Source organism: Caretta caretta, chromosome 1, assembly GCF_965140235.1.
Source record: "Caretta caretta isolate rCarCar2 chromosome 1, rCarCar1.hap1, whole genome shotgun sequence".
In the NCBI taxonomy this organism is placed as follows: Eukaryota; Metazoa; Chordata; order Testudines; family Cheloniidae; genus Caretta; species Caretta caretta.
Genome location: NC_134206.1, coordinates 111,296,310 through 111,316,684, shown reverse-complemented (window position 1 = coordinate 111,316,684; position 20,375 = coordinate 111,296,310). Strand labels below are relative to the sequence as shown.

Genomic DNA, 20,375 nt, shown 5'->3' with positions numbered 1-20,375 from the left:
GTGCCTTAGTTTACCCACCTAGGAAAAGGAAACAATAATACCTTCTTTTTATAAAGTCTGAGATGTATGGATCAAAAGTGCTATGCAAGAGCACAATATTATTAGATTCTAATATTTGCATATGTAAAAACATGAAATATTAAATATAAGGCTTTCAATAATTAAAGTGGTAAAGATCTGGCTTAACTATACATACAGCAAGGACATCCAGAATTAAAGCTGTTAATGCATCCTCCTTGAACTCAACCGACTGCCTAGATATTGCCATTCATGCGATCCTCTATAAACCGTAAGAAGTAGAACAAACAGTGACCTTATTCTCACAAGAGCGCAAATGTCCAGCTTTTTGCTGTATCTCAAAACCTTCATGTAATTTTAACTACTTTTTTTAATGATTTGTTTTCTCTCAAATTTCTGCTTCTAAAATAATAAGTAAAGAACAAACATTCATTTTTGTAAAGGACTGTTTTATTTAGCACAAGCGAAGTGCTAAATAAACTTAATTTCAACACCACCATGCAGCTGGCTAAAAGAAAATAGTCCTTTCTAGAAAAAGACATGGATCCCTGTGGTGACTAATCAGTACAAAGGTGAGTAGGGCACGGAGTAATAAAATGAATTGAAAAGAGATACTCCTCAATGTATCAGGTCTTTCTCTGCAGTCATATGGATTTTTCCTTATTTAGATATTAATTTCTGCAAAGTTTAACAGCATATAGTAATTCCAAGTTTAAATAGGCCTACAACATCTCAATTTGTTTTGTATTCTTTGGGTTTATTTATTCAAACAGATTAACTTTATTCCCTTTATCGAGTTTTTGTAGCAAGATTTTATATGATAAATACTGTGTGTATAAAGCTTGTCGTATGATAAATATTTCATATAGCTGACATCCATTTAAGAACGTACCCTGGCAAGGGAAAGAAGATCCATAGTAATAGGATGATTCTGTAACAGTTCTATTTCTGAGTTTATTGGGTAATGAGTTAGAGCACAACACACCCGCAGCTTGTCTGTTAACATCTGAAGTTTGTTTTGAAACAGGATGTGCCATGGAACACCATGTCCAAGAAATCCTCTGTGAGGATTTCCAGATTTCAGGAGATCAGATGGACTTGTTGACTCCTGCTAGTAAAATACAAAAAGGAATAAGAAATCATAGTTTGTACTGAACAGTGAAGGCCACCCAGAGATTACACCATTTCCTGGGCAGCAAGAAATGCAAGATACACACACGATTTCACAACCATTTAGAGGCGCGGAGTGTGCTGTTTCAGCAGTGGCTCTCGCTTATGTTGTCTGCCCTCAGCTTACAAGTTATTTTTTAACTCTCTACGGAGTCAGTAAACATAATGAGCCTGATGCTCCACTGCTGCCATGCATCCTGTGAAATTGTTTCCACTTGTGCAAAATGAGTAGTAGAGAATATTGATTCATTAGCATTTTTTACTCGCATTCTTCAGCGGGTCTCATTTTAAATCAAAATTTGGGGGTCTGTGTAGGAAAGCTTAATGAGCAGTTCTACTTTGAAAAGTGGCACTGGGGGATTCCACGTTCTCAATGATTTCAGATCAAAATGTACTGTTTTCAAGTTTAAAATTATTATTTTAAAAAACAGACAGCTTTGCAAACTCGGCCCAGGCTATGAGAGCTTAGCGGGATCCTTTCCAGCCTATACATCATCACTAGTAAGAAAGGTTCAACAATTCCTATGCAAGACTATATTACAGCAGGGAGATTGAGCTCAAACTGCTGTGCTACACAAGAAAATGCCAGTTACATGAAGTGCACTGCAGTATATGCCCTTCATTCGCTGTTAGCTGGTAAGCGTGGATAGAAAACATTGTTATCTAGTCTACATTCCCATTTCCTACATGCTCAGGGAAAACAACAAAATAAGCAAGGAATAAAAAAAATATTGCTGATCTTAATGAGATCAGTCATCTTAGAGGGCTACATGAATGCAACACCTGACCCAATTTCTGCAGGTCTGCACTGACTTTTCTTAAAGCTATGTTGAGCTTCAAAGCAGCAAGAGAATTCGTTTTTCCTCACACCACCTACTTTGTATTTTGGTTCACATTTTGTTCATAAAAACAGGATTCGGCATCCATTATAATGCAGTTTTACTCCTTAGAGCTGAAAATGGGCTGAGGGGAAACAAACAATTCAGTTTGGTTAACTAGTTTTCCATCTGGCTTTGCACTGGCTTACTCAAGAAGCAGCACAGTAGCTCGCATAATTTATAGAAATTTAGTAGTATTGGTACATTTTCAAGAACCCCGTCAGCGATAGATTAGTCTTATAAACTTTTCTTTACTACTGTTCTTTCCTGTTACACCCATACACTATTTAATTCAATTTGTAATTATAGCTTTGCTTACGTGTCTGTAGATCATGTGCAAATGCAGGCGTGTTACTATCAAGGTTCCTTCCCCACTCTGAACTCTAGGGTACAGACGTGGGGACCTACATGAAAGACCCCCTAAGCTTATTCTTACCAGCTTAGGTTAAAAACTTCCCCAAGGTACAAACTTTGCCTTGTCCTGGAACCCTATGCTGCCACCACCAAGCGTGTTAAACAAAGAACAGGGAAAGAGCCCACTTGGAGATGTCTTCCCCCCAAAATATCCCCCCAAGCCCTATACACCCCCTTTCCTGGGGAAGGCTTGATAAAAATCCTCACCAATTGGTACAGGTCAACACAGACCCAAACCCTTGGATCTTAAGAACAATGAAAAATCAATCTGGCTCTTAAAAGAAGAATTTTAATTAAAGAAAAGGTAAAAGAATCACCTCTGTAAAATCAGGATGGTAAATACCTTACAGGGTAATCAGATTCAAAACAGAGAATCCCTCTAGGCAAAACCTTATGTTACAAAAAGACACAAAAAAATGAATATACATTCCATTCAGCACAGCGTATTTTACCAGCCATTAAACAAAAGGAAATCGAACGCATTTTCTAGCTAGATTACTTACTAACTTAACAGAGTTTCTGAGACTGCATTCCTGATTTGTTCCCAGCAAAAGCATCACACAGACAGACAGACCGACCCTCTGTTTCCCCCCTTCCAGCTTTGAAAGTATCTTGTCTCCTGATTGGTCATTTTGGTCAGGTGCCAGCGAGGTTATCTTAGCTTCTTAACCCTTCACAGGTGAAAGGGTTTTGTCTCTGGCCAGGAGGGATTTTATAGCACTGTATACAGAAAGGTGGTTACCCTTCCCTTTATTTTTATGACAGTTACCTCTTCCTAATTTTCACATGGTTCCAGGCAATGAGTGACATCTGTTTCAAAGACTCTTGCACAATCAGGAATACCTGAAGTTTTCTACTAGTAAGAAGCCTTCACCTGAATTCAGGTAGAACATGGAAAACCTGTAAAATGTTTGGCCACCATTATGTACATCAGAACATCTATAGCTGTATTATATGGATCCCTCAAAGGTTTTACACTTCAATCTTTATCTTTAAAAGCACATCAGCTTGGTCACTTAGCAGATACTGGTTTTTTTGGGAGACCACTGAAGAATAAACAATCTATTCCAGCACTTTGGGCTGATGAACCTGGAATACACTGTAGCAGATGTCCTTGGCATCCATGTTGATGGTGCTAGACACACTGATCTTTTAGTGGCCCCTACCAAATAATTCACAGCATGGCATCAACAGTTTCAGAAAGACTGTACAGCCATGCTTCCTTGGTGGGAGGAAAGGAGTGACACTGTATAGAGTATGAGCGACCATTTATATTATCAATACCAATATTACAAAATTACAATGAATCTTATACAAGATACGTCATGTAAGGTATCAGTGGAAAAGTTATGATTGGCTAAATATGATAAGCTTGTGTATATGTATCTATTATCTTTGTATCATGAGTTATACATATATATGTTATATTGATCTCAAACTTGTGCTGTGCATCTCGATAACACCCCCAGGCATATTGGCATTAGCACTATCCAGCCTGCTTGATGGCCCATCAAAGACCATCAGTTGTATAATTAACCCTTTGAGAGAAGCCAGGGGCTACCCCCGAGTCAGCAGGACAATGTAGTGACATGTCTATGGACAGGGGACTCCAAATAATTTTCCATGTGCATGTGCTGTGAGCTTGTGTTTGGCACAAAGGATGTACAAGCCACATGACTGAATATAGAAAGGCAGCGGCATCACCTCCATTTTGTCTTCAGTCCTGCTTCTCACCTCTGGAGCAACTTCTCTACAAACTGAAGCTTTAAACAAAGGGCCTAATGACCCATTAAAGCTACGGATGTGTTCCAGAGGGATTTTTACAAGCCAGCAAACTCACCAATGCTGTTAATAACCTGATATATGTATTCTGAAGTTACATTTCAGGATTGTTTTGACCATGTAACAATTCTCATTCTTTTCTTATAAACCTTTGTTTTTAGATACTAAAGGATTGGCTGGCAGGGTGGTATTTCGGGTAAAATCCAAACTAGTAGTGATCTGGTAATGGTGCTGGCCTTTTGGGGTTCAGAAGAACATTTTGTACAATGAATAGAGCTTTAAGTAACTTCTGATTTTATTGGACCTATTTGCTGATTGGGAACCTGAGATTGGAATGCAATAAGGGGGCTGTGTGATTTCTTCTCTTCTTTTTTAAATTTAGCTTCTAGATAACAAACGTGAGGGATCAGGAGTACAGTTTGTGTCTGGTTGGTGAATCTAACTACAGTGTTAACCACCAGTATTTGGGGGAAACCGGCTCTCCTTTTTGGAGCCTTCCCTGACCTTGGCATTTTTAGCGTGGGCTACCCTAGGCACCTCGGGTCACACAAGGTACTATGACTGTGAACCCAGCTGTTCATGAATAAAGAGCTTTGAATAGGAATAAAATCATAACAACAATATATCTAAAGACTTAGGTAAAATCCTGGTGCCAATGAAGTCAATAGGAGTTTTGCCCTAACTCTAATAAGGACAGGATTTCACCCTCCATCTGCTCTGTAGGTAAGCTCTCTCACATCTGACCGTATCTAGGTACTTATATGACCCCTATCACAACAGTATCTTGATTCTTCACAAGCATTCATTTATACAGGCAGCAAAATCTCTGTGAGGTAGAGAAGTACTATCATCCTCATTTTGCAGATGGTGAATAGAGGTACAGAGTGTAGGTGGCTTGCCCTAGGTCACGCAGGAAGAATATGGCAGAGCAGGGAACAGAAACCAGATTTCCTAAATCATAATTAAGATTTTTAGCTACAATCCCATGTTCCCATCCTTATATTTGGATTGTCTGAGGAAACGTAGGAAATACCAATTTTTTTTGCTCTGCATTCAGAACACCAAGATTTCTCACTGACAAAAAGATAAGAGAATAAAGAATAGGAACAGTTGCATGCCCTACAGCACTAGCAGCTAAGCAATGGGACGGATAAGTTCTGTGTTTTTATACAAGGTTTTGCTTCTCTCTTCACACTGACTTGAGGAATCAACAAGAGCCAACACCTTATCCTCAACTGGGCGGCATCTGCTCTCCACAGGTTTTGCTGGACTCAGTGATCCTGCATCATAAAGCTCTGATTTCATCTATGGTTAGCAAGACAATTCCACCTCTTCCACTTGTATCATAGCCTAGCCATAGTAATTCATGCTTTAATCTCTTCCAGGCTGGACTGTCTGTAACTCACTCTTCCTCAGCCTAGACAACGACACTGCAGCTGGTACACAACACAGCAGTCCATCCTCTATACGGAGCGAGCTGAAGAGAGTATATTTCATTGGCAGTCACAACTTGTATGGAGAGCCAGTGCATTACCAGATCCAATTCTAAGTTCTGATATGGATATGCCAAGCCCTTACCTTGATATCCCCACATTATCTCAGTGACAACCTCTTGTTCCAGGGCCACCATGGCAGCTGCAATTACCCAGCACACTGTTTTAAAGAGCTCAGGTGTAGACTCCAGGAAGCCATCAACAACAGGCCCAAGGTTCTAGAACACTTTCCCAAGAAAATCAGAAAGAGCCCTTCACTATCTTAATATCATGCTGTCAGACTCATTGTTTCATCACAGCATTCCCCAGAGAATCAGCGCAAAAGAAATTAAATCAAAAGGACAGATCTCCTTTGTTTTGTTTTTATACGTGATCTTTGTACAGCACCTAAATTACAGGAACTTCAAATATGCAAAGGTAGAAATGCGGATATATACAAATGAATCGTTATTTAAAAGCCACTGACCAAGTAGGGGCAATATCCTTGCAGGACCTACATTTGCTGACCCTCAAATGTAAATGCAACAGTTGTACTGCTACCACTTGAACTGAGGAACCACCTCCATTATCTGTCAGCAGTAGCAGCACTTAGGTCCTCTTTACAGGCTTCTATCTACTTCCAAGAGAGAATATCAAGTATTCCCCACACTTAAACCAAGTATTCAGCTTCAAAAAAGTCACAACAAAGATGTTCTAACTAGAGTCCAAGTCCAGAACCTAATTTCCCCAGAGTTCAAGGTAGCCTGGACTCAAGTGCTCCAGTTTATGCCTATCTTTAGAAGTGATAATGTTTTCTCCAGTAAATACTAAGTTGCATCAGACTTCATGAAAAGGATTCAAATCAGAAATTAGGGTTTAGGTATTATTATTGTTCAGTATATAAATTGCAGTAACACCTAAAAGCAACTGTCAGAGTTGATAGCCCCACTGATAGGTGTGACAGATATGGCATTTTCCTGCAATATCTTGGACAAAACTTATTGAATTAAATATTTTAGGAATTCATTGTATTAAAATGCAAATGTTGATGTATTATTGTGGGATTGTATGCAAATTCTCCTGGGAGGAGACCTGACTAATCTAAACCTTGGGAAGTGTTAGGAGCTTCAAAGAACTCTTTGAAACAATGTCAACTTTTCAAGTAAAGTGGATTTAGGAAATACCTGGAGAAGGGAATGCAGATGCCTCACCTTGGACACAAGATTTTGAAGCTACACCTTGAAGAGAAACCCGCGGTCTCTAAGAATCTAGGACCCAAACGGTATGAAGGAGAATATTAGACTCATAGGGGTGCTTGTTCTGAGCTATACATTTATGACCACAGGGAAAAAACCCTTGCTGGTGTTTGAAGAACCTACACCTGCTAGAGTCCTTTTTGGAGTTGGGGTGATCTCTGGTAAGTTTATTAGTTTGTGTGTAGGTTCTTTTATGGTTTTTAGTAGGTTCTCTCTGTAATACTTTTACCTTAAGACTAAATGTGCCTGCTTAGAAAAAGCTGTGTAGCAACTTATAACTTTAGGCACTTAGGTTGTTTATAGCCTTTGAAAAAGGAAGGCAAACCAGGCTTGCTGAGACAGTCTGATTTGCTGGGGAATCCACAACCCAGACAACAACTATGAAGCCTGGAAATGCCCTGCTCAGGAGGGGGAGAAACATGCATCCGCCAAGAGAGGTGATGGCTGGAGAGCCAGAAACCTGAGAGTGAATGGCCATAGTGGACCAGATAGAGGGGGAATACAGGTGCAGTTACTCTGAACTGTGACAATAGGCTCTGTACACATGTAATAAACTGCCAAGTGTCAGGAATCCATCCTGCTGCAAAATGAACAAGAGACCCTCAGATCTACTTATCAAGGTGCAGTATGTAATGGCAAACCTATATTAGCTGCCAGTAGTAGCAGCAGCAATGGACAAAGCTATGATTAATATAAAATATTATTTACATTTGTCTTAACATATAAATTAAAATAAGGTACAATTTTATAAACAGGGACATTAACTATCCAAAGGAATAACCTATCTAGGGACTTAGTGGATTCTCCATCACTTGTAGTCTTTAAAGGAGATCCTGTCTTGATTTAAAAACATATATTCTACGATATTAAACAGAAATTACAGGCTTGATGCAGAAATTACTGGACAAGGTTCTTTGCTCTTTGTTACGCAGGAGGTTAGGAGTAGATGAACTTAGTGGTTCAATCTGGCCTTAAAAAAATATCTATGAAATTATATAAGAAACGTAAGACATAAGGCATAAGCTGCTTTCAAAGAAATAAAAGGCTCAAGCCTAGATTGAAATTTACTTTGAGCAGCCCTGTCATAGGTACTTACATGGTTCCCATTAACACGGTATCTGAATGCTTCACAATCTTTAACATATTTATCCTCAAAACACCTGCATGAGAACAAAGTAGTACTGCCATCCCCATTTTACTGATGGGAAACTGAGGCACAAATTGACCAACTGACTTGCCTATGGTAACATGGGAGTCTGTGGTCCCATGGCACCTGGGTCTCGCGAGTCCCATGTTAGAGCCTAAACCACTGGACTATCCTTGCTCTTCCTGTAGCATGTTTTACAACACAAGCTCCAGCACGTCTTAGTCAACATCAATATTTGTCCCTAACCCTAGGTTGGGAAAAGATCACACCGTGAAAGATACAAGCTTCCAGATATTTTAAAACTACATTCGTGGTATAATATGGTTTGGTACATTTCTAACCATTTTATCCTTCTTTAGGCACCAGCTCTTCCTTTGTGGAACTGGTTTTTCCCCTTGATTTTTCTGAATGACTAAATTCTCTCGGCATTGAGCCCAGTTTGTCTTTATTATGCAAAGAATCTGGGGTGCTATTTTGAAACAAGGATCATAAACAGAGATGGCAATATTCTAGTTTTGGCAATACCCCAGCTCTTTACAAGGACAAAGATGTCCCTGGATCCACAGCTTAGATGAATAAGGAGATTTTTACATTTTACAAGTTGCTATCCTGCTTCTAGGACTAAGAGGAAATAAATTAAAAGATATTAAAAAACCCCCAGCTCTGCATTTCAAACACCAAACAGCAGACCACTACATTAGCAAAATTAATACAGGAGCACAGAGTAAACAAGACTCCAGATTTGCCCAAATAATACAAACCCAACATTTACTACACTGTTGTATTTTAACTTTTATCACAGTATTTTATATGTGCAATAGAAAATACCCACAAACCATACACTTATTAATTCCTAGTGCCCACTATGAAAATGTGCCCATCCACCTACTAGCTGCATTTTCAAGGATGGTCCCAGCAGGCCTGCTTCCCCTCTGATGTCATCTGAGGCCTCTCTCCTGCAAGCACGCACAGAGGAGTCTCTCACTTCACTCTCTTCCCCATGAGCAATGGGAGGAAGAGGCAGGAACTCCAGGCAGGTAACCAGAGCCCTGGGGAAAAGAAGCAAAATCCCATGCAACACCCAGACTGGGACAGTGAGATCTCTGCCTGGGGACCCATTAACTTGGTCATTGGGGGGGTAGGAGGAAAGGGAATGAGGCCTCAACGTGTAACTATCACCCTACCAATTTCAAAGGGAAATAGGAATCTAAGAGGACTCCCATGAAATTCCCATCTGACTCAGGACAAACAGATGCTATCACCATTGCTCCTCAGATCTCCTTCAACACATATGATGTCCCAGGAGAGGAGCTGTACACCACAAGTGGAAGAGTGTGACGCTCCCCCAGGATATCTAGACAAATTAGAGGATTGGGCCAAAAGAAATCTGATGAGGTTCAACAAGGACAAAGTGCAGAGTCCTGCACTTAGGACGGAAGAATCCCATGCACCGCTACAGACTAGGGACCGAATGGCTAGGCAGCAGTCCTGCAGAAAAGGACCTGGGGGTTACAGTGGACGAGAAGGTGGGTATGAGTCAACAGTGTGCTCTTGTTGCCAAGAAGGCCAATGGCATTTTGGGATGTATAAGTAGGGGCATTGCCAGCAGATCGAGGATGTGATCGTTCCCCTCTATCCGACATTGGTGAGGCCTCATCTGGAGTACTGTGTCCAGTTTTGAGCCCCACACTACAAGAAGGATGTGGAAAAATTGGAAAACGTCCAGCGGAGGGCAACAAAAATGATTAGGGGACTGGAACACATGACTTATGAGGAGAGGCTGAGGGAACTGGGATTGTTTAGTCTGTGGAAGAGAAGAGTGAGGGGGGATTTGATAGCTGCTTTCAACTACCTGAAAGGGGGTTCCAAAGAGGATGGATCTAGACTATTCTCAGTGGTAGCAGATGACAGAACGAGGAGTAATGGGTGGAGGTTTAGGTTGGATATTAGGAAAACCTTTTTCCACTAAGAGGGTGGTGAAACGCTGGAATGCGTTACCTAGGGAGGTGGTGGAATCTCCTTCCTTAGAAGTTTAAGCTCAGGCTTGACAAAGCCCTGGCTGGGATGATTTAGTTTGGGATTGGTCCTGCTTTGAGCAGGGGGTTGGACTAGATGACCTCCTGAGGTCCCTTCCAACCCTGATATTCTAGGATAGCCAACAGCCCTTATCATGAACGAGTCTTGCCTCCGTCTGTGATGGATCAGTTCCCTGAAACCAACAGCCTCTGGACAGCAGAAGCATTACCTTCCAGGCCCTCTCAGGCCTCGCGCTCTCTCCCCAGATGGCGGCAATAGGCACATGGCACCCCTCAACCCCTTGGAGTGTTCCCTGCAATGTCCAGTCCCTTATCCACTGAATGCTCACAGAACTACCAGGCCTGATATTCTCAAAGGAACAGAACATACCAGCTTGTCAGATACAACTCAGGACCAGCACTTTGCTGAACACCACTGTTCTTAGTTATATTTATAGTGAAAACAAGAATAAAATTTATCAAAGATTAAAGAATCAAGTGATGAGTAAGAATATTGGAAACAAATGTTTACATATAAAATGAAATCATAAGTCAGTTTCTAGAGACTAAAATTACTCTAGAAACAAGAGACTAAACAAGCTATTCACTTGTCTAAAGTTTATCACCCAAAGTCCTCTTCAACCAAGCCTGGTTGAGGCACCTTTTTCCATGAAGCAAAAGCTCTGTCCTTTTATCTCAAAGAAAACTCCCTACCACCTTTCACTTAATCTCCCAAATATAGCAGAGCAAATCTTTGAAGCGCAGCCACCAGATAGGGTTCCCCCTCTGCTTTTCTCTCTTCCTGTTCAATTTTTTTCTCTGAAGTCCTCACAAACCTCCTTTTGCGGTGAGTGAGTGGTGAGAGGTGTCCCATTGCGAATGGGACAACACTCAGTTTATATGTGAAGATTTGATTATTCATCTGTCAGTTATCTGATAGAAAACCTGTTTTTCACCTTTGCTGGTGACTAATAACTTGATACAGATTTTAGGAATAGGTTTTCAACACACACACACACCCCTTTTTATATCGTAGCTGCGCATACATTTCACAGTTACATTGATGACCAGTGTGACTCTGGCTTTCATGAGAGACCACATGACATTCTTTGGAGAACCAGAATGTACACACCAGAATCAGGACATTCCTGTAACCTCTTTACGTCTCCTTAATAGTTGGCATTAAGAGGTTCTTGGGTCACAGAGAGAGAACCCCCCCATCTTTCTCTCACACCCACAAAGGTATGCAACTCTCGGGCACAGATTGTGAAGACAAACACCACTCCATGTCACAGTAGGCTCAGTTTCTGTTCCACACACATGCTTTTCTCCAAGAATACTGCAATAATTCCCCTGTGTCTTTGGAGATGGGTTGTGATGAGAGTACTGTACCTTTCTCTTCCCTCTCATCGTGGAGAGAGGAGTGGTAGGAAGCTTTGCCTGCAGTCCCACAATCAATGGGAAGGATTTCTCCAGCGAGCCCAACCATAAATGCACAAGTAACTTTGGGCACCCACCTCATCTTCTGCGGACAGAATGTCACAGGAACAGGCTTTTAAAATGCTTGAATGCTGCCCCTTAGCTCAATTAATAGCAAACCGTGAACTTACTAGGGTGGGAGCTGTGCTTCCTTCCTTGAAAATGCCTTTATATATATTAGGAAAACAATAACTCCCTTGAAACCCAAAGATGGGGAGCACATGTGTGGCAGGGGAAGAGACTAGCTATACCCAAAAGAATATGGAAGATCAATTGCCATCACTCTGATTTCCCCCCCTCCACCCCGAAAACTTCACAAGGTGAAATGTTCTTGGGGGAATGGGTGCTGGAGGGAAATTGTGCTCTAATCACTAAATAATGCTTGCTTCCTCCATGATTTAAGTAACAGAGTTTCAGGAGACAGAACTTCTTGTGTAAAAGAATAGTCTCCATTAATAAAATGTGCTGAAAGATCTTTTGAGCAATAACCTCAAAAAACAGTGATTATTTGTTCAAGTTTTCCATCCATTCTCCCTTGACTTAGCATTTTATAGTTAAAATAACTAAATTAAGCCAAAAAACATGCCATTTGCCCTTACTGATAATAGTTTTATTTTTAAATGAAGACAGTCAAGGTTATTAGGCATTTAAATTAACCAGCCTTGAAAGTTGTTTGTTTTGGGGGGTTTTTTAAGCCAAACCTTTCAAGGATTCCTAAAAAATACTGGACTTTAAAACCGGTCTTTTCTGGGGAGTTAAATTTGGATGGAAGGAGAAAAGTGTCTATTTTACTGCACATCTCATGGTAAAACATACTAGTTCAAGAACACTATTTGCTTTAATACTGCCCATTCACTAATCTAGTGATCTGCATATTAAAGAGCCAGGCTAATTCTATAACGAGCTTGACAAATGACCCTTTAATGAAATGTGAGAGACTTAACTTACAGTTGATTTTACAGTTGATTTTACATACAACAGTCATTTTAAAAGAATTTCTAAGAGAAGAAGAGGACACTACTGGTACCACATCAATTTGACTGCACAACAGAGAACCTGACTATATGCCATAGGGGAAAAAAAAAGATTTTTTTCTTCTTCCACTCACACAAAATGTCACTTAATTTTAAACTTTCTTTTCTAGTATGCGTCTTTCAGTTCGTTTGGTTTTCTTCAAAGTCTATAAGTCAATACATTGGTATTTTAAAGTAAAAGAAAAATAGGTCAGCCAACAAGAAAATTACAGTAGTCAGTGTCGTGTAACCTACATGCTTGCATTGCATTAGTGGTGTAAATAAGGGAAGAAACAGTGGGTAGATAACAGAGTTTTTGTTTTGGAGTCTCTAGGAGTATGTTTGCACTGCAGCTGGGAATGTGCCTCCCAGCCAGGGTCGACAGACACATGCTAAAAATTGCAGCGTGCACATTGTTGTATGGATGGCATCTCAGGCTAGCCACCTGAGTGTGGAACCAGGGGCTGGGGCAGGCTTGTACTTGGGCAGCTAGCCCTTGCTGCTGCCTCGGTTGTAACATCCACACTGCTATTTTCAGCATGCTAGCTCAAGCACAGCTAGTGTGTGTGTCTACCCAGGCTTGGAGGTACAGGCCCAGCTATAGCGTAGACATACCTGGTACAGACTTGCTAGAACTGGGCAAAGTGACTGTCAAAAGGAGGCAGAAACATCCACAAGGATGGCAACCACCAAACAATGAAACGATCAAGGAAGCTTTCATTGTGGGCAAACAAACAGACAGGCAGGGGACACTCCTAATTACCATCTGAAACTGAGACAACTGGAGCTCAATGAGGAAGAGGCTATAAATAGGGGAAGCTGGAGACAGCCTGGTGTAACTCAGCAGCTGAACCACGCAGAAATAAGACTGAAGCGTCCCCTGCAAGGTCAGGGTCTCAAAAGACTGTGCCCATCCATCTGGGTCCAGATGGTGTTCTTCCTATCTTACTAGGAGCCAGAGGAGACACAGAGTCACCAATGGTTATGAGAGTTTAAGACTGCTGCTGAAGGGACGCTGTGGCGTTAGAAGACAACAAGGAACTACCACCCACTCCACCTGTAAGAAACTGAAAGGACATATATACATTTTAAATTTCACACCTTGCAAGAAGGGCTGAGGACTCTCCCCCAGGAGAAAGTTAGAGGGAAGCATATGTATAAGTGGGTACAAGGTACATATTTCTTCAATATTTTGTAATAGCATCAAGTGTGGAAATTTGGATGAGAAACACCAAAGGGCTACCACATCAGAGTTCTTTGTGAGACATATTCACAACCAATGTAAATATTGTTTGTAGATTTTCTAAATTTAATAAAAACAGAGAAGAGAAAAATTGTATATCACTCTCTCAGAAGTGTAATCCTGTATAATGCTAAATCTTTGTCCTGAAAGGTCTTGTGCTTCAGCAGAAGAGTAAGCTGAAGTGTAGGAAAGTGGAAGTAATTGGATAAATAGATCTCAGCTCCCCAGCCTGCTTCTTTGGCCTTAAAGATTGAAGTTAGCATCTATTTTATTATTTTCTTAATTATGATTGATGTAACGTACATGAGGAAAACTAGCAAAACCATGGCTTTTATTTTATTTATGTTTCAGAGTTCTGAATGGTTATACATTGGGGTCATTACAAGTACGGCTTCATAGAAACAGTCAAAATATATTTCAGTAGGACTTCTGGGTCAAGTAGTCATAAAATCAAGACATATTATAATTGAACAAGCATGGCAAATAAGTTATTTAGGTGATGAGTGTTACAAAATCCAGACCTTTTGGCTAAAATAATTTGCTATAATTAAATAATTCTACACAAGCAAACAGCAAATAGGCAAAGACCCTTAACTGAAGAGAGAATCAATCAACTAGATAAATTACATGCAACACAGAGGGGACACTGATCCTCACTCCTTTTAACATAAAAAGGATGCCTAACAACAAAAATATTTGCTTTACTTGAAGTCTACACAAGATGGTCTGGAAACATTTTGATTTAATATCCAAAATTTTCTACCAATTCTGGATGCCTCAAAACAAGAGCTGATTTTTTGAGGGTGGCTTGCTGAGTATTGTCTGAAAAATCAGGGTCCTTCACAGTTTAATGAGATGACAGCTTCTTCCTTTCTGAAAGTGTGCGCTTTGCAAATGTTTACAAACAGAACATTTTAATCAAGCAGCACCCAGACCACCACCACGGAGGTGTATGTAGTTGGTCTCTGACTGCTACCACTGGATCAGCTGGTTTAAACACAACCTCTCACTGGTTGTGGCCATTCTTTAGAGTGCTTCCTATTTGTTTGACCAGAAGAAACTGGTCTATGACAAAGACACCCCTTTGTCAGTAACAGGTCCATGTTTTAGTGCTTGTACAGCCTCTTGCATAATGGGGTTCAGATCCTGATCAAGGTCTCAGTCCTACTGCAGTATATTAATTAAATTAACACTCAGCATTACAAGAATCACTTCACGATGTTCTCTCTTCAAAGATGGCCAACAGCATGACCAGAATAATGGTTATACCATCAACTGCTCTTTCATTTTCTGTGTTTTTGATAACAAAATGTTTGACATTTATCTGTTATATGGAGTTTCCATCCATTTATTTTCTTGTACAACACTTTCATTAAATAAAGGAACATTAATTTCCCAGGTGGGTTATAGTTGGTTGCTATTTATGAGAGAAAACCTAGATGACATGTGGTCCAAACAGGTATGGTTGTGGTAGTGGGAAGGAAGGGAGAAGTTTTGTTTGTTTGGTTTTTGGTTAAAAAAATCACTTTAAGGGAATGATGGTTTTTGAAGAAAATTCCAATTTTTCCATCTTTTGTCAAAACAAAATTAAGGTGTTCAATTCAGAATTAAAATTCATTTTATCTGATTTTAAAAAAAATCAGACTGTAAAAGTTTTCATATGAAATGAAATTTGTTTCACTGGATACTTTTTGTGAGGAAAAAAAAAGTGTCAGTTTTCAACTATTCAAAAAAAACTAGACCTTTCCTAGGAATTAGTGTATACTAAATGCCCCCGACAGAAATTGCTCATCACATTACAGTTTCTATTTTTATAACTGTAGATCTGTCAGGAAAATTTCTTTGTTCCTCTTTTACAGTATAAGGCAGCGGTAGTCAATAGGTGGATTGCAGGCCAAATCCATACCACCAGATGCTTTTGAATGGACCACGAAAACTTTTTATAGTTATTGCGGTGTGAAAAATTTTTCTCAGGACTCTGGACCTTGACTATACCTTGACCAAGAAATTTGGACCCGGGGGGGGGGGGGGAGAGGGGGGGGGGAAATTGATTACCCCTGGTATAAGGCCACTACTTTGTGCTTTGTATTTTGAATAGAAACATCAGATTGTTGCTCCCAGAGAGTTTTAACAGGCTTCACTGTTATAAAGTTCTTTCAGAATAGCAGCTCTGAAGGTTTACTGTTTTTCAAAAAAGTGTTGCTTTGAATCTTTAACATAGGTATGGATCTTCCCCCACCTACCTAGAGACTTTCTGAGGAGATGTTTTACTATTTTAATTCCACACACTGTCAATCCATTTGATTGCTGACAGCTTTAATTTGAAATGAGCTGCTGGAATTCTCATTTGTCAGCTACTCCTTATGAATCTTCAAATAGTGGTCCATTATCAGCAATTACTATGATATACCATGTCATGCAAACATGGGTTATAAAATGAGTTTTTGTGCTTGTATCTGGTAACGTTGCTACTTCAAGAAAATTCAAAAACCACCCCATAATTAACAAGCATGCAGGTCTCCAAATTTCTCCATGCTACCACAACTCTGTTGGAAGAGCAGTGAATTTTGCTCCCTCCCCCCCTCCTCCCCCAATTTTTTGAATTATTCTTGTAGTATTACTGTATCTTCTTGTTTAAGCTAGGTTGATACACATGCTTTTCAGTTTTCCCTATACTGTTATGTCCTTGTCCATGCTGCAAAACCTATCTTAAGAAAGATGGAATTACGGTTCAATTCCTTTCACCAACAAATTCATCTTTGTGGTGCATATTTTCTTTCATCACATAACAAACACTGTCAATTAGACTTAATTGAACTGTTTTGTTTTCCCTTTCTTTGCCTTGATCCTGTGTTAGAGAGCAATTTCTGTGATAGGCTAGCTGCCATGAACAACATGTTGCCTGGGCTATATTCCAGTCTCAGATCATATTGTTGTAAACATGATAATATCTATATCTGTAGAAGAATCTCCTTTGAACTTAGTTGTCCAACTGTGATCAAAGTTTGGCAGTGTGTTTCCACCAAGACTTAATCCATCAATGTAAGTCAATGAAGTTTTCATTTCCAGAGCACAATCCTGGAGCTTCTTTTTCTATTTAAATAGATATTTAAACTCTGTCTGTTCTTTTTGTAAGGTTTGCTACCACAGTTTTTTCCCCACGGTGCCCAGTTTTAAACAGGCTGAAACGACATCTATTTTTGTTAATTTTTAAACTATTTACCCCAGAGTTTTGAGTACAGTTCATAGTCCTGTCATATTTCTTCTGTGCAATTCACCAGATTAAGGAATGAAATGTCATACTTTACTGCTGCACCAAGATTTCCTTGCAACAGGACACTGGATTTATGTCATGCCCAAATAGCATATTTATAGTGCTCATTTTGCTCCTTTTCTCAAGTACGATATACAAGAATATACAGAAGACATCTACATTCCAAGGAAATGAAGGAGAACTGTATGAAAAATACAGGACAAAATGAAACATATGATGTTGCATGGTACAAACCATGCATTTGATTGATGGCAATAGTCATGCAAAAATGTCTCTTACATTGACTTTACATTAGTCATGAAATACAGGCTATCCTTTAAAATGAAGGTCAGGTGATAGTACAAGGAGTGGGCCACAGTGTGTGCAGAAAGAGAAAAGAACTAGTGGGAGGAGGTCAGCAGAGGGCATGCCCCCAGACTCCCTTTTGCTCATCCTCATCCATAATAAGTGCCACTATTGTAGAGCTATGATAAACTTGACACATGTCAGCTTCTATCTGGTCAGGCATTCTCCCTGGGGTGCTTCCTGCCTACTGCACCAGAACACAAGACACAGGGTATGCTCCTCTATGAATCTGCTGCAGGTTTGGAAGAGGAAGAGCATTTTCAGAACTGGATATTGTTAATGTGTACAATACAAAATGGACAGATATTTTATTGTCAAGAGATTCCAAACATGTGAAATCTATTCAAAAAGTTGTGATCATCAAGGCAAAACATTCAGCGATGGGCTTGATGATGCACTGTAATGCACTGGGAAGCACAACTCAGGATCCCAAATGCACAGAATTGTACTGAGGCAATAAAATCATTTAAGAGGACAGTCACCTGCTTTGTCTCTAGGTACAGATCTACATTAACATCTGCCTCAGAAACCACTTCACTGCTTCTAAATCTGTCATAAAGAGAAACTTTAGAAAGGAAAGAAAGGTAAATAACCTAGAAAGGAAGATCTTAAAAGTTTTAAAAGCTGAGATCAGATGCTTTGATAGCCATTCCAAAGCTTTGTCCAATAGTTTGTTCCTCATAGGAACTCCACCCAGTTTGCACCCTCTGTACACCAGAATATTTGCCCTCACTCACACTAGCAGTTGTGGGTGTCTGGTATAGCAGTTAGCTGTGCTGGGACAAAGTATTGTAGACTGGCAAATGGTTGTATGCAGAAGGGCAGTTAAAGGAGGTGACTGAAGGCTGTTATAAGGCTGGGGGACAGCTATGGTTGAGGCCTAGGGTCTATAGTATATGATAGCTATGGTAATTGTAAGGTGTGCCCTTGTGGATGGAAGGGTAGAAGATATACTGCTAATCTGGCCTTTCATTACTTTTGTGGATTTGTGTCAGTAATGGTGTGTGTGTAGCAACACTATTTGCTTCACGATGACATTTTTGAGGGTTTTTTTTTTTAATGTTTAATTGATAGCGGGCATTGGATGAGCTGGGGACAGACTAGTACTGGGGTAGAAAAGCAGTGGGAGAATTTTTGTTTTTTAAATGTGTCAGCAGCTGTCCATGAATCCTTCTCTGTCATAAGAACAAGTGACAGAAGTCTAGCTCCTTATGGAAAAGATTTCAGGTGTACCCTCCCCACTACAGTCACCCACACAACCACAAAGCACAACCTTTCAGCTGCAACATGACTAACTGCTAAAATCTTAAATCCAAACATTAAAAAAAAAACGAACAACAAAAAACACCACATCCCCATTGCAATAGTTCAACTTCTCTATCAAGTCCTTCGTAGACAGACAACACTTCAAGAGAGATAATCATCAACAATGAAAGGGGGGGATGGTCAGGGGAATTTTCAGCCTGAGCCCAAAGTTCAAAGGCTTCCTATTAAAAAAGTCTGAACGTTTTTGTTTTTTCCCCTTCATAAAGGGCACAAAAACTTAAAACCACAAAAACCTCTGTGAAATTTCACACTGACTGATTGCCTCCTTTAAGAGAAAAACAGAAATGTAAGCCCCATTTTAAGCCTACTTTAGAATGTGACCCCAGCTATGAAATCATGACCAATGCCTCCATAATATTTGCCAAGCTGTAACCAATGTTTTGTCAACATACCTATAAAAGTGTTTCTATAGAGAGGACACTTTTCTCAGTACCGTGCATTATTTTCCAATTACATATGGGAAACAGATTTGTGTCTGTCCTCCTGTTAGCAAAACTGACTTCTACCTCACATATCCGTGACTCAGTAATTCACATGAAGCTACATTAAATGTTCTAGTCAAAACATGAATATACATACATAAATACAATTACTCACTCTTCAAGCTCTTCTCAGTTAAACAATTTTTATTCATTTTGTTAGCTTCTGCCAGAGATATTATGTCAAGCAAAATACACCACACTAATTCATTTAGCATATTTTAATGTTTATAAATTACCAGTCTCAAATTTCCAAGCCAAAATAAGTCTTTGCAACAAGCATTATTTGAAATGTGAAATCAAACTTACCTTACAACCAACACCAAAATACCATTCTGTCAGAGCATGTCATGCAGTTCACACTGAATGAATCTGAACAAACTACAAATAAGACCAACTTCCTGCCAAAATCTTATTAGGAAACAAACACATTAGTTTCAGAGGAACAGCCGTGTTAGTCTGTATTCGCAAAAAGAAAAAGGAGTACTTGTGGCACCTTAGAGACTAACCAATTTATTTGAGCATGAGCTTTCGTGAGCTACAGCTCACTTCATCAGATGTATACCGTGGAGATGTATACCAGCAGGAGAGTGAGTTTGTGTGTGTATGGGGGTGGGGGGGATGTGAGAAAACCTGGATCTATGCAGGAAATAGCCCGACTTGATTATGTAAAGAGTTGTCACTTTGGATGGGCTAGCACCAGCAGGAGAGTGAATTTGTGTGGGGGGGTGGAGGGTGAGAAAACCTGGATTTGTGCTGGAAATGGCCCACCTGATGATCACTTTAGATAAGCTATTACCAGCAGGACAGTGGGGTGGGAGGAGGTATTGTTTCATATTCTCTGTGTGTATATAAAGTCTGCTGCAGTTTCCACGGTATACATCTGATGAAGTGAGCTGTAGCTCACGAAAGCTCATGCTCAAATAAATTGGTTAGTCTCTAAGGTGCCACAAGTACTCCTTTTCTTTTTGCAAACACATTAGTAACTCTTCCACCAGCTCTCCAATACCAGACTCCGCAAAGCAGCTGTAGCTGTGTACAAATGGCAACATTAAACTAATATT

General features: G+C 40.0%; 1 protein-coding gene across 8 annotated transcripts in view; it reads right to left on the bottom strand.

Annotated features, from left to right (window-relative positions):
• The window catches only part of MCF2L (MCF.2 cell line derived transforming sequence like), a 262,290-nt gene that overhangs the window by 206,493 nt on the left and 35,422 nt on the right, over positions 1–20,375 (bottom strand). The window contains exon 1 of one of the 8 annotated variants that reach the window (XM_048855623.2): positions 19,621–19,759. The exons of the other annotated variants lie outside the window; for them this stretch is intronic. The gene's annotated coding sequence lies outside the window, so the exon portion shown is untranslated. Of the gene's footprint in view, positions 1–19,620; positions 19,760–20,375 lie in introns of those variants that run through there. 8 annotated transcript variants of the gene reach the window in all.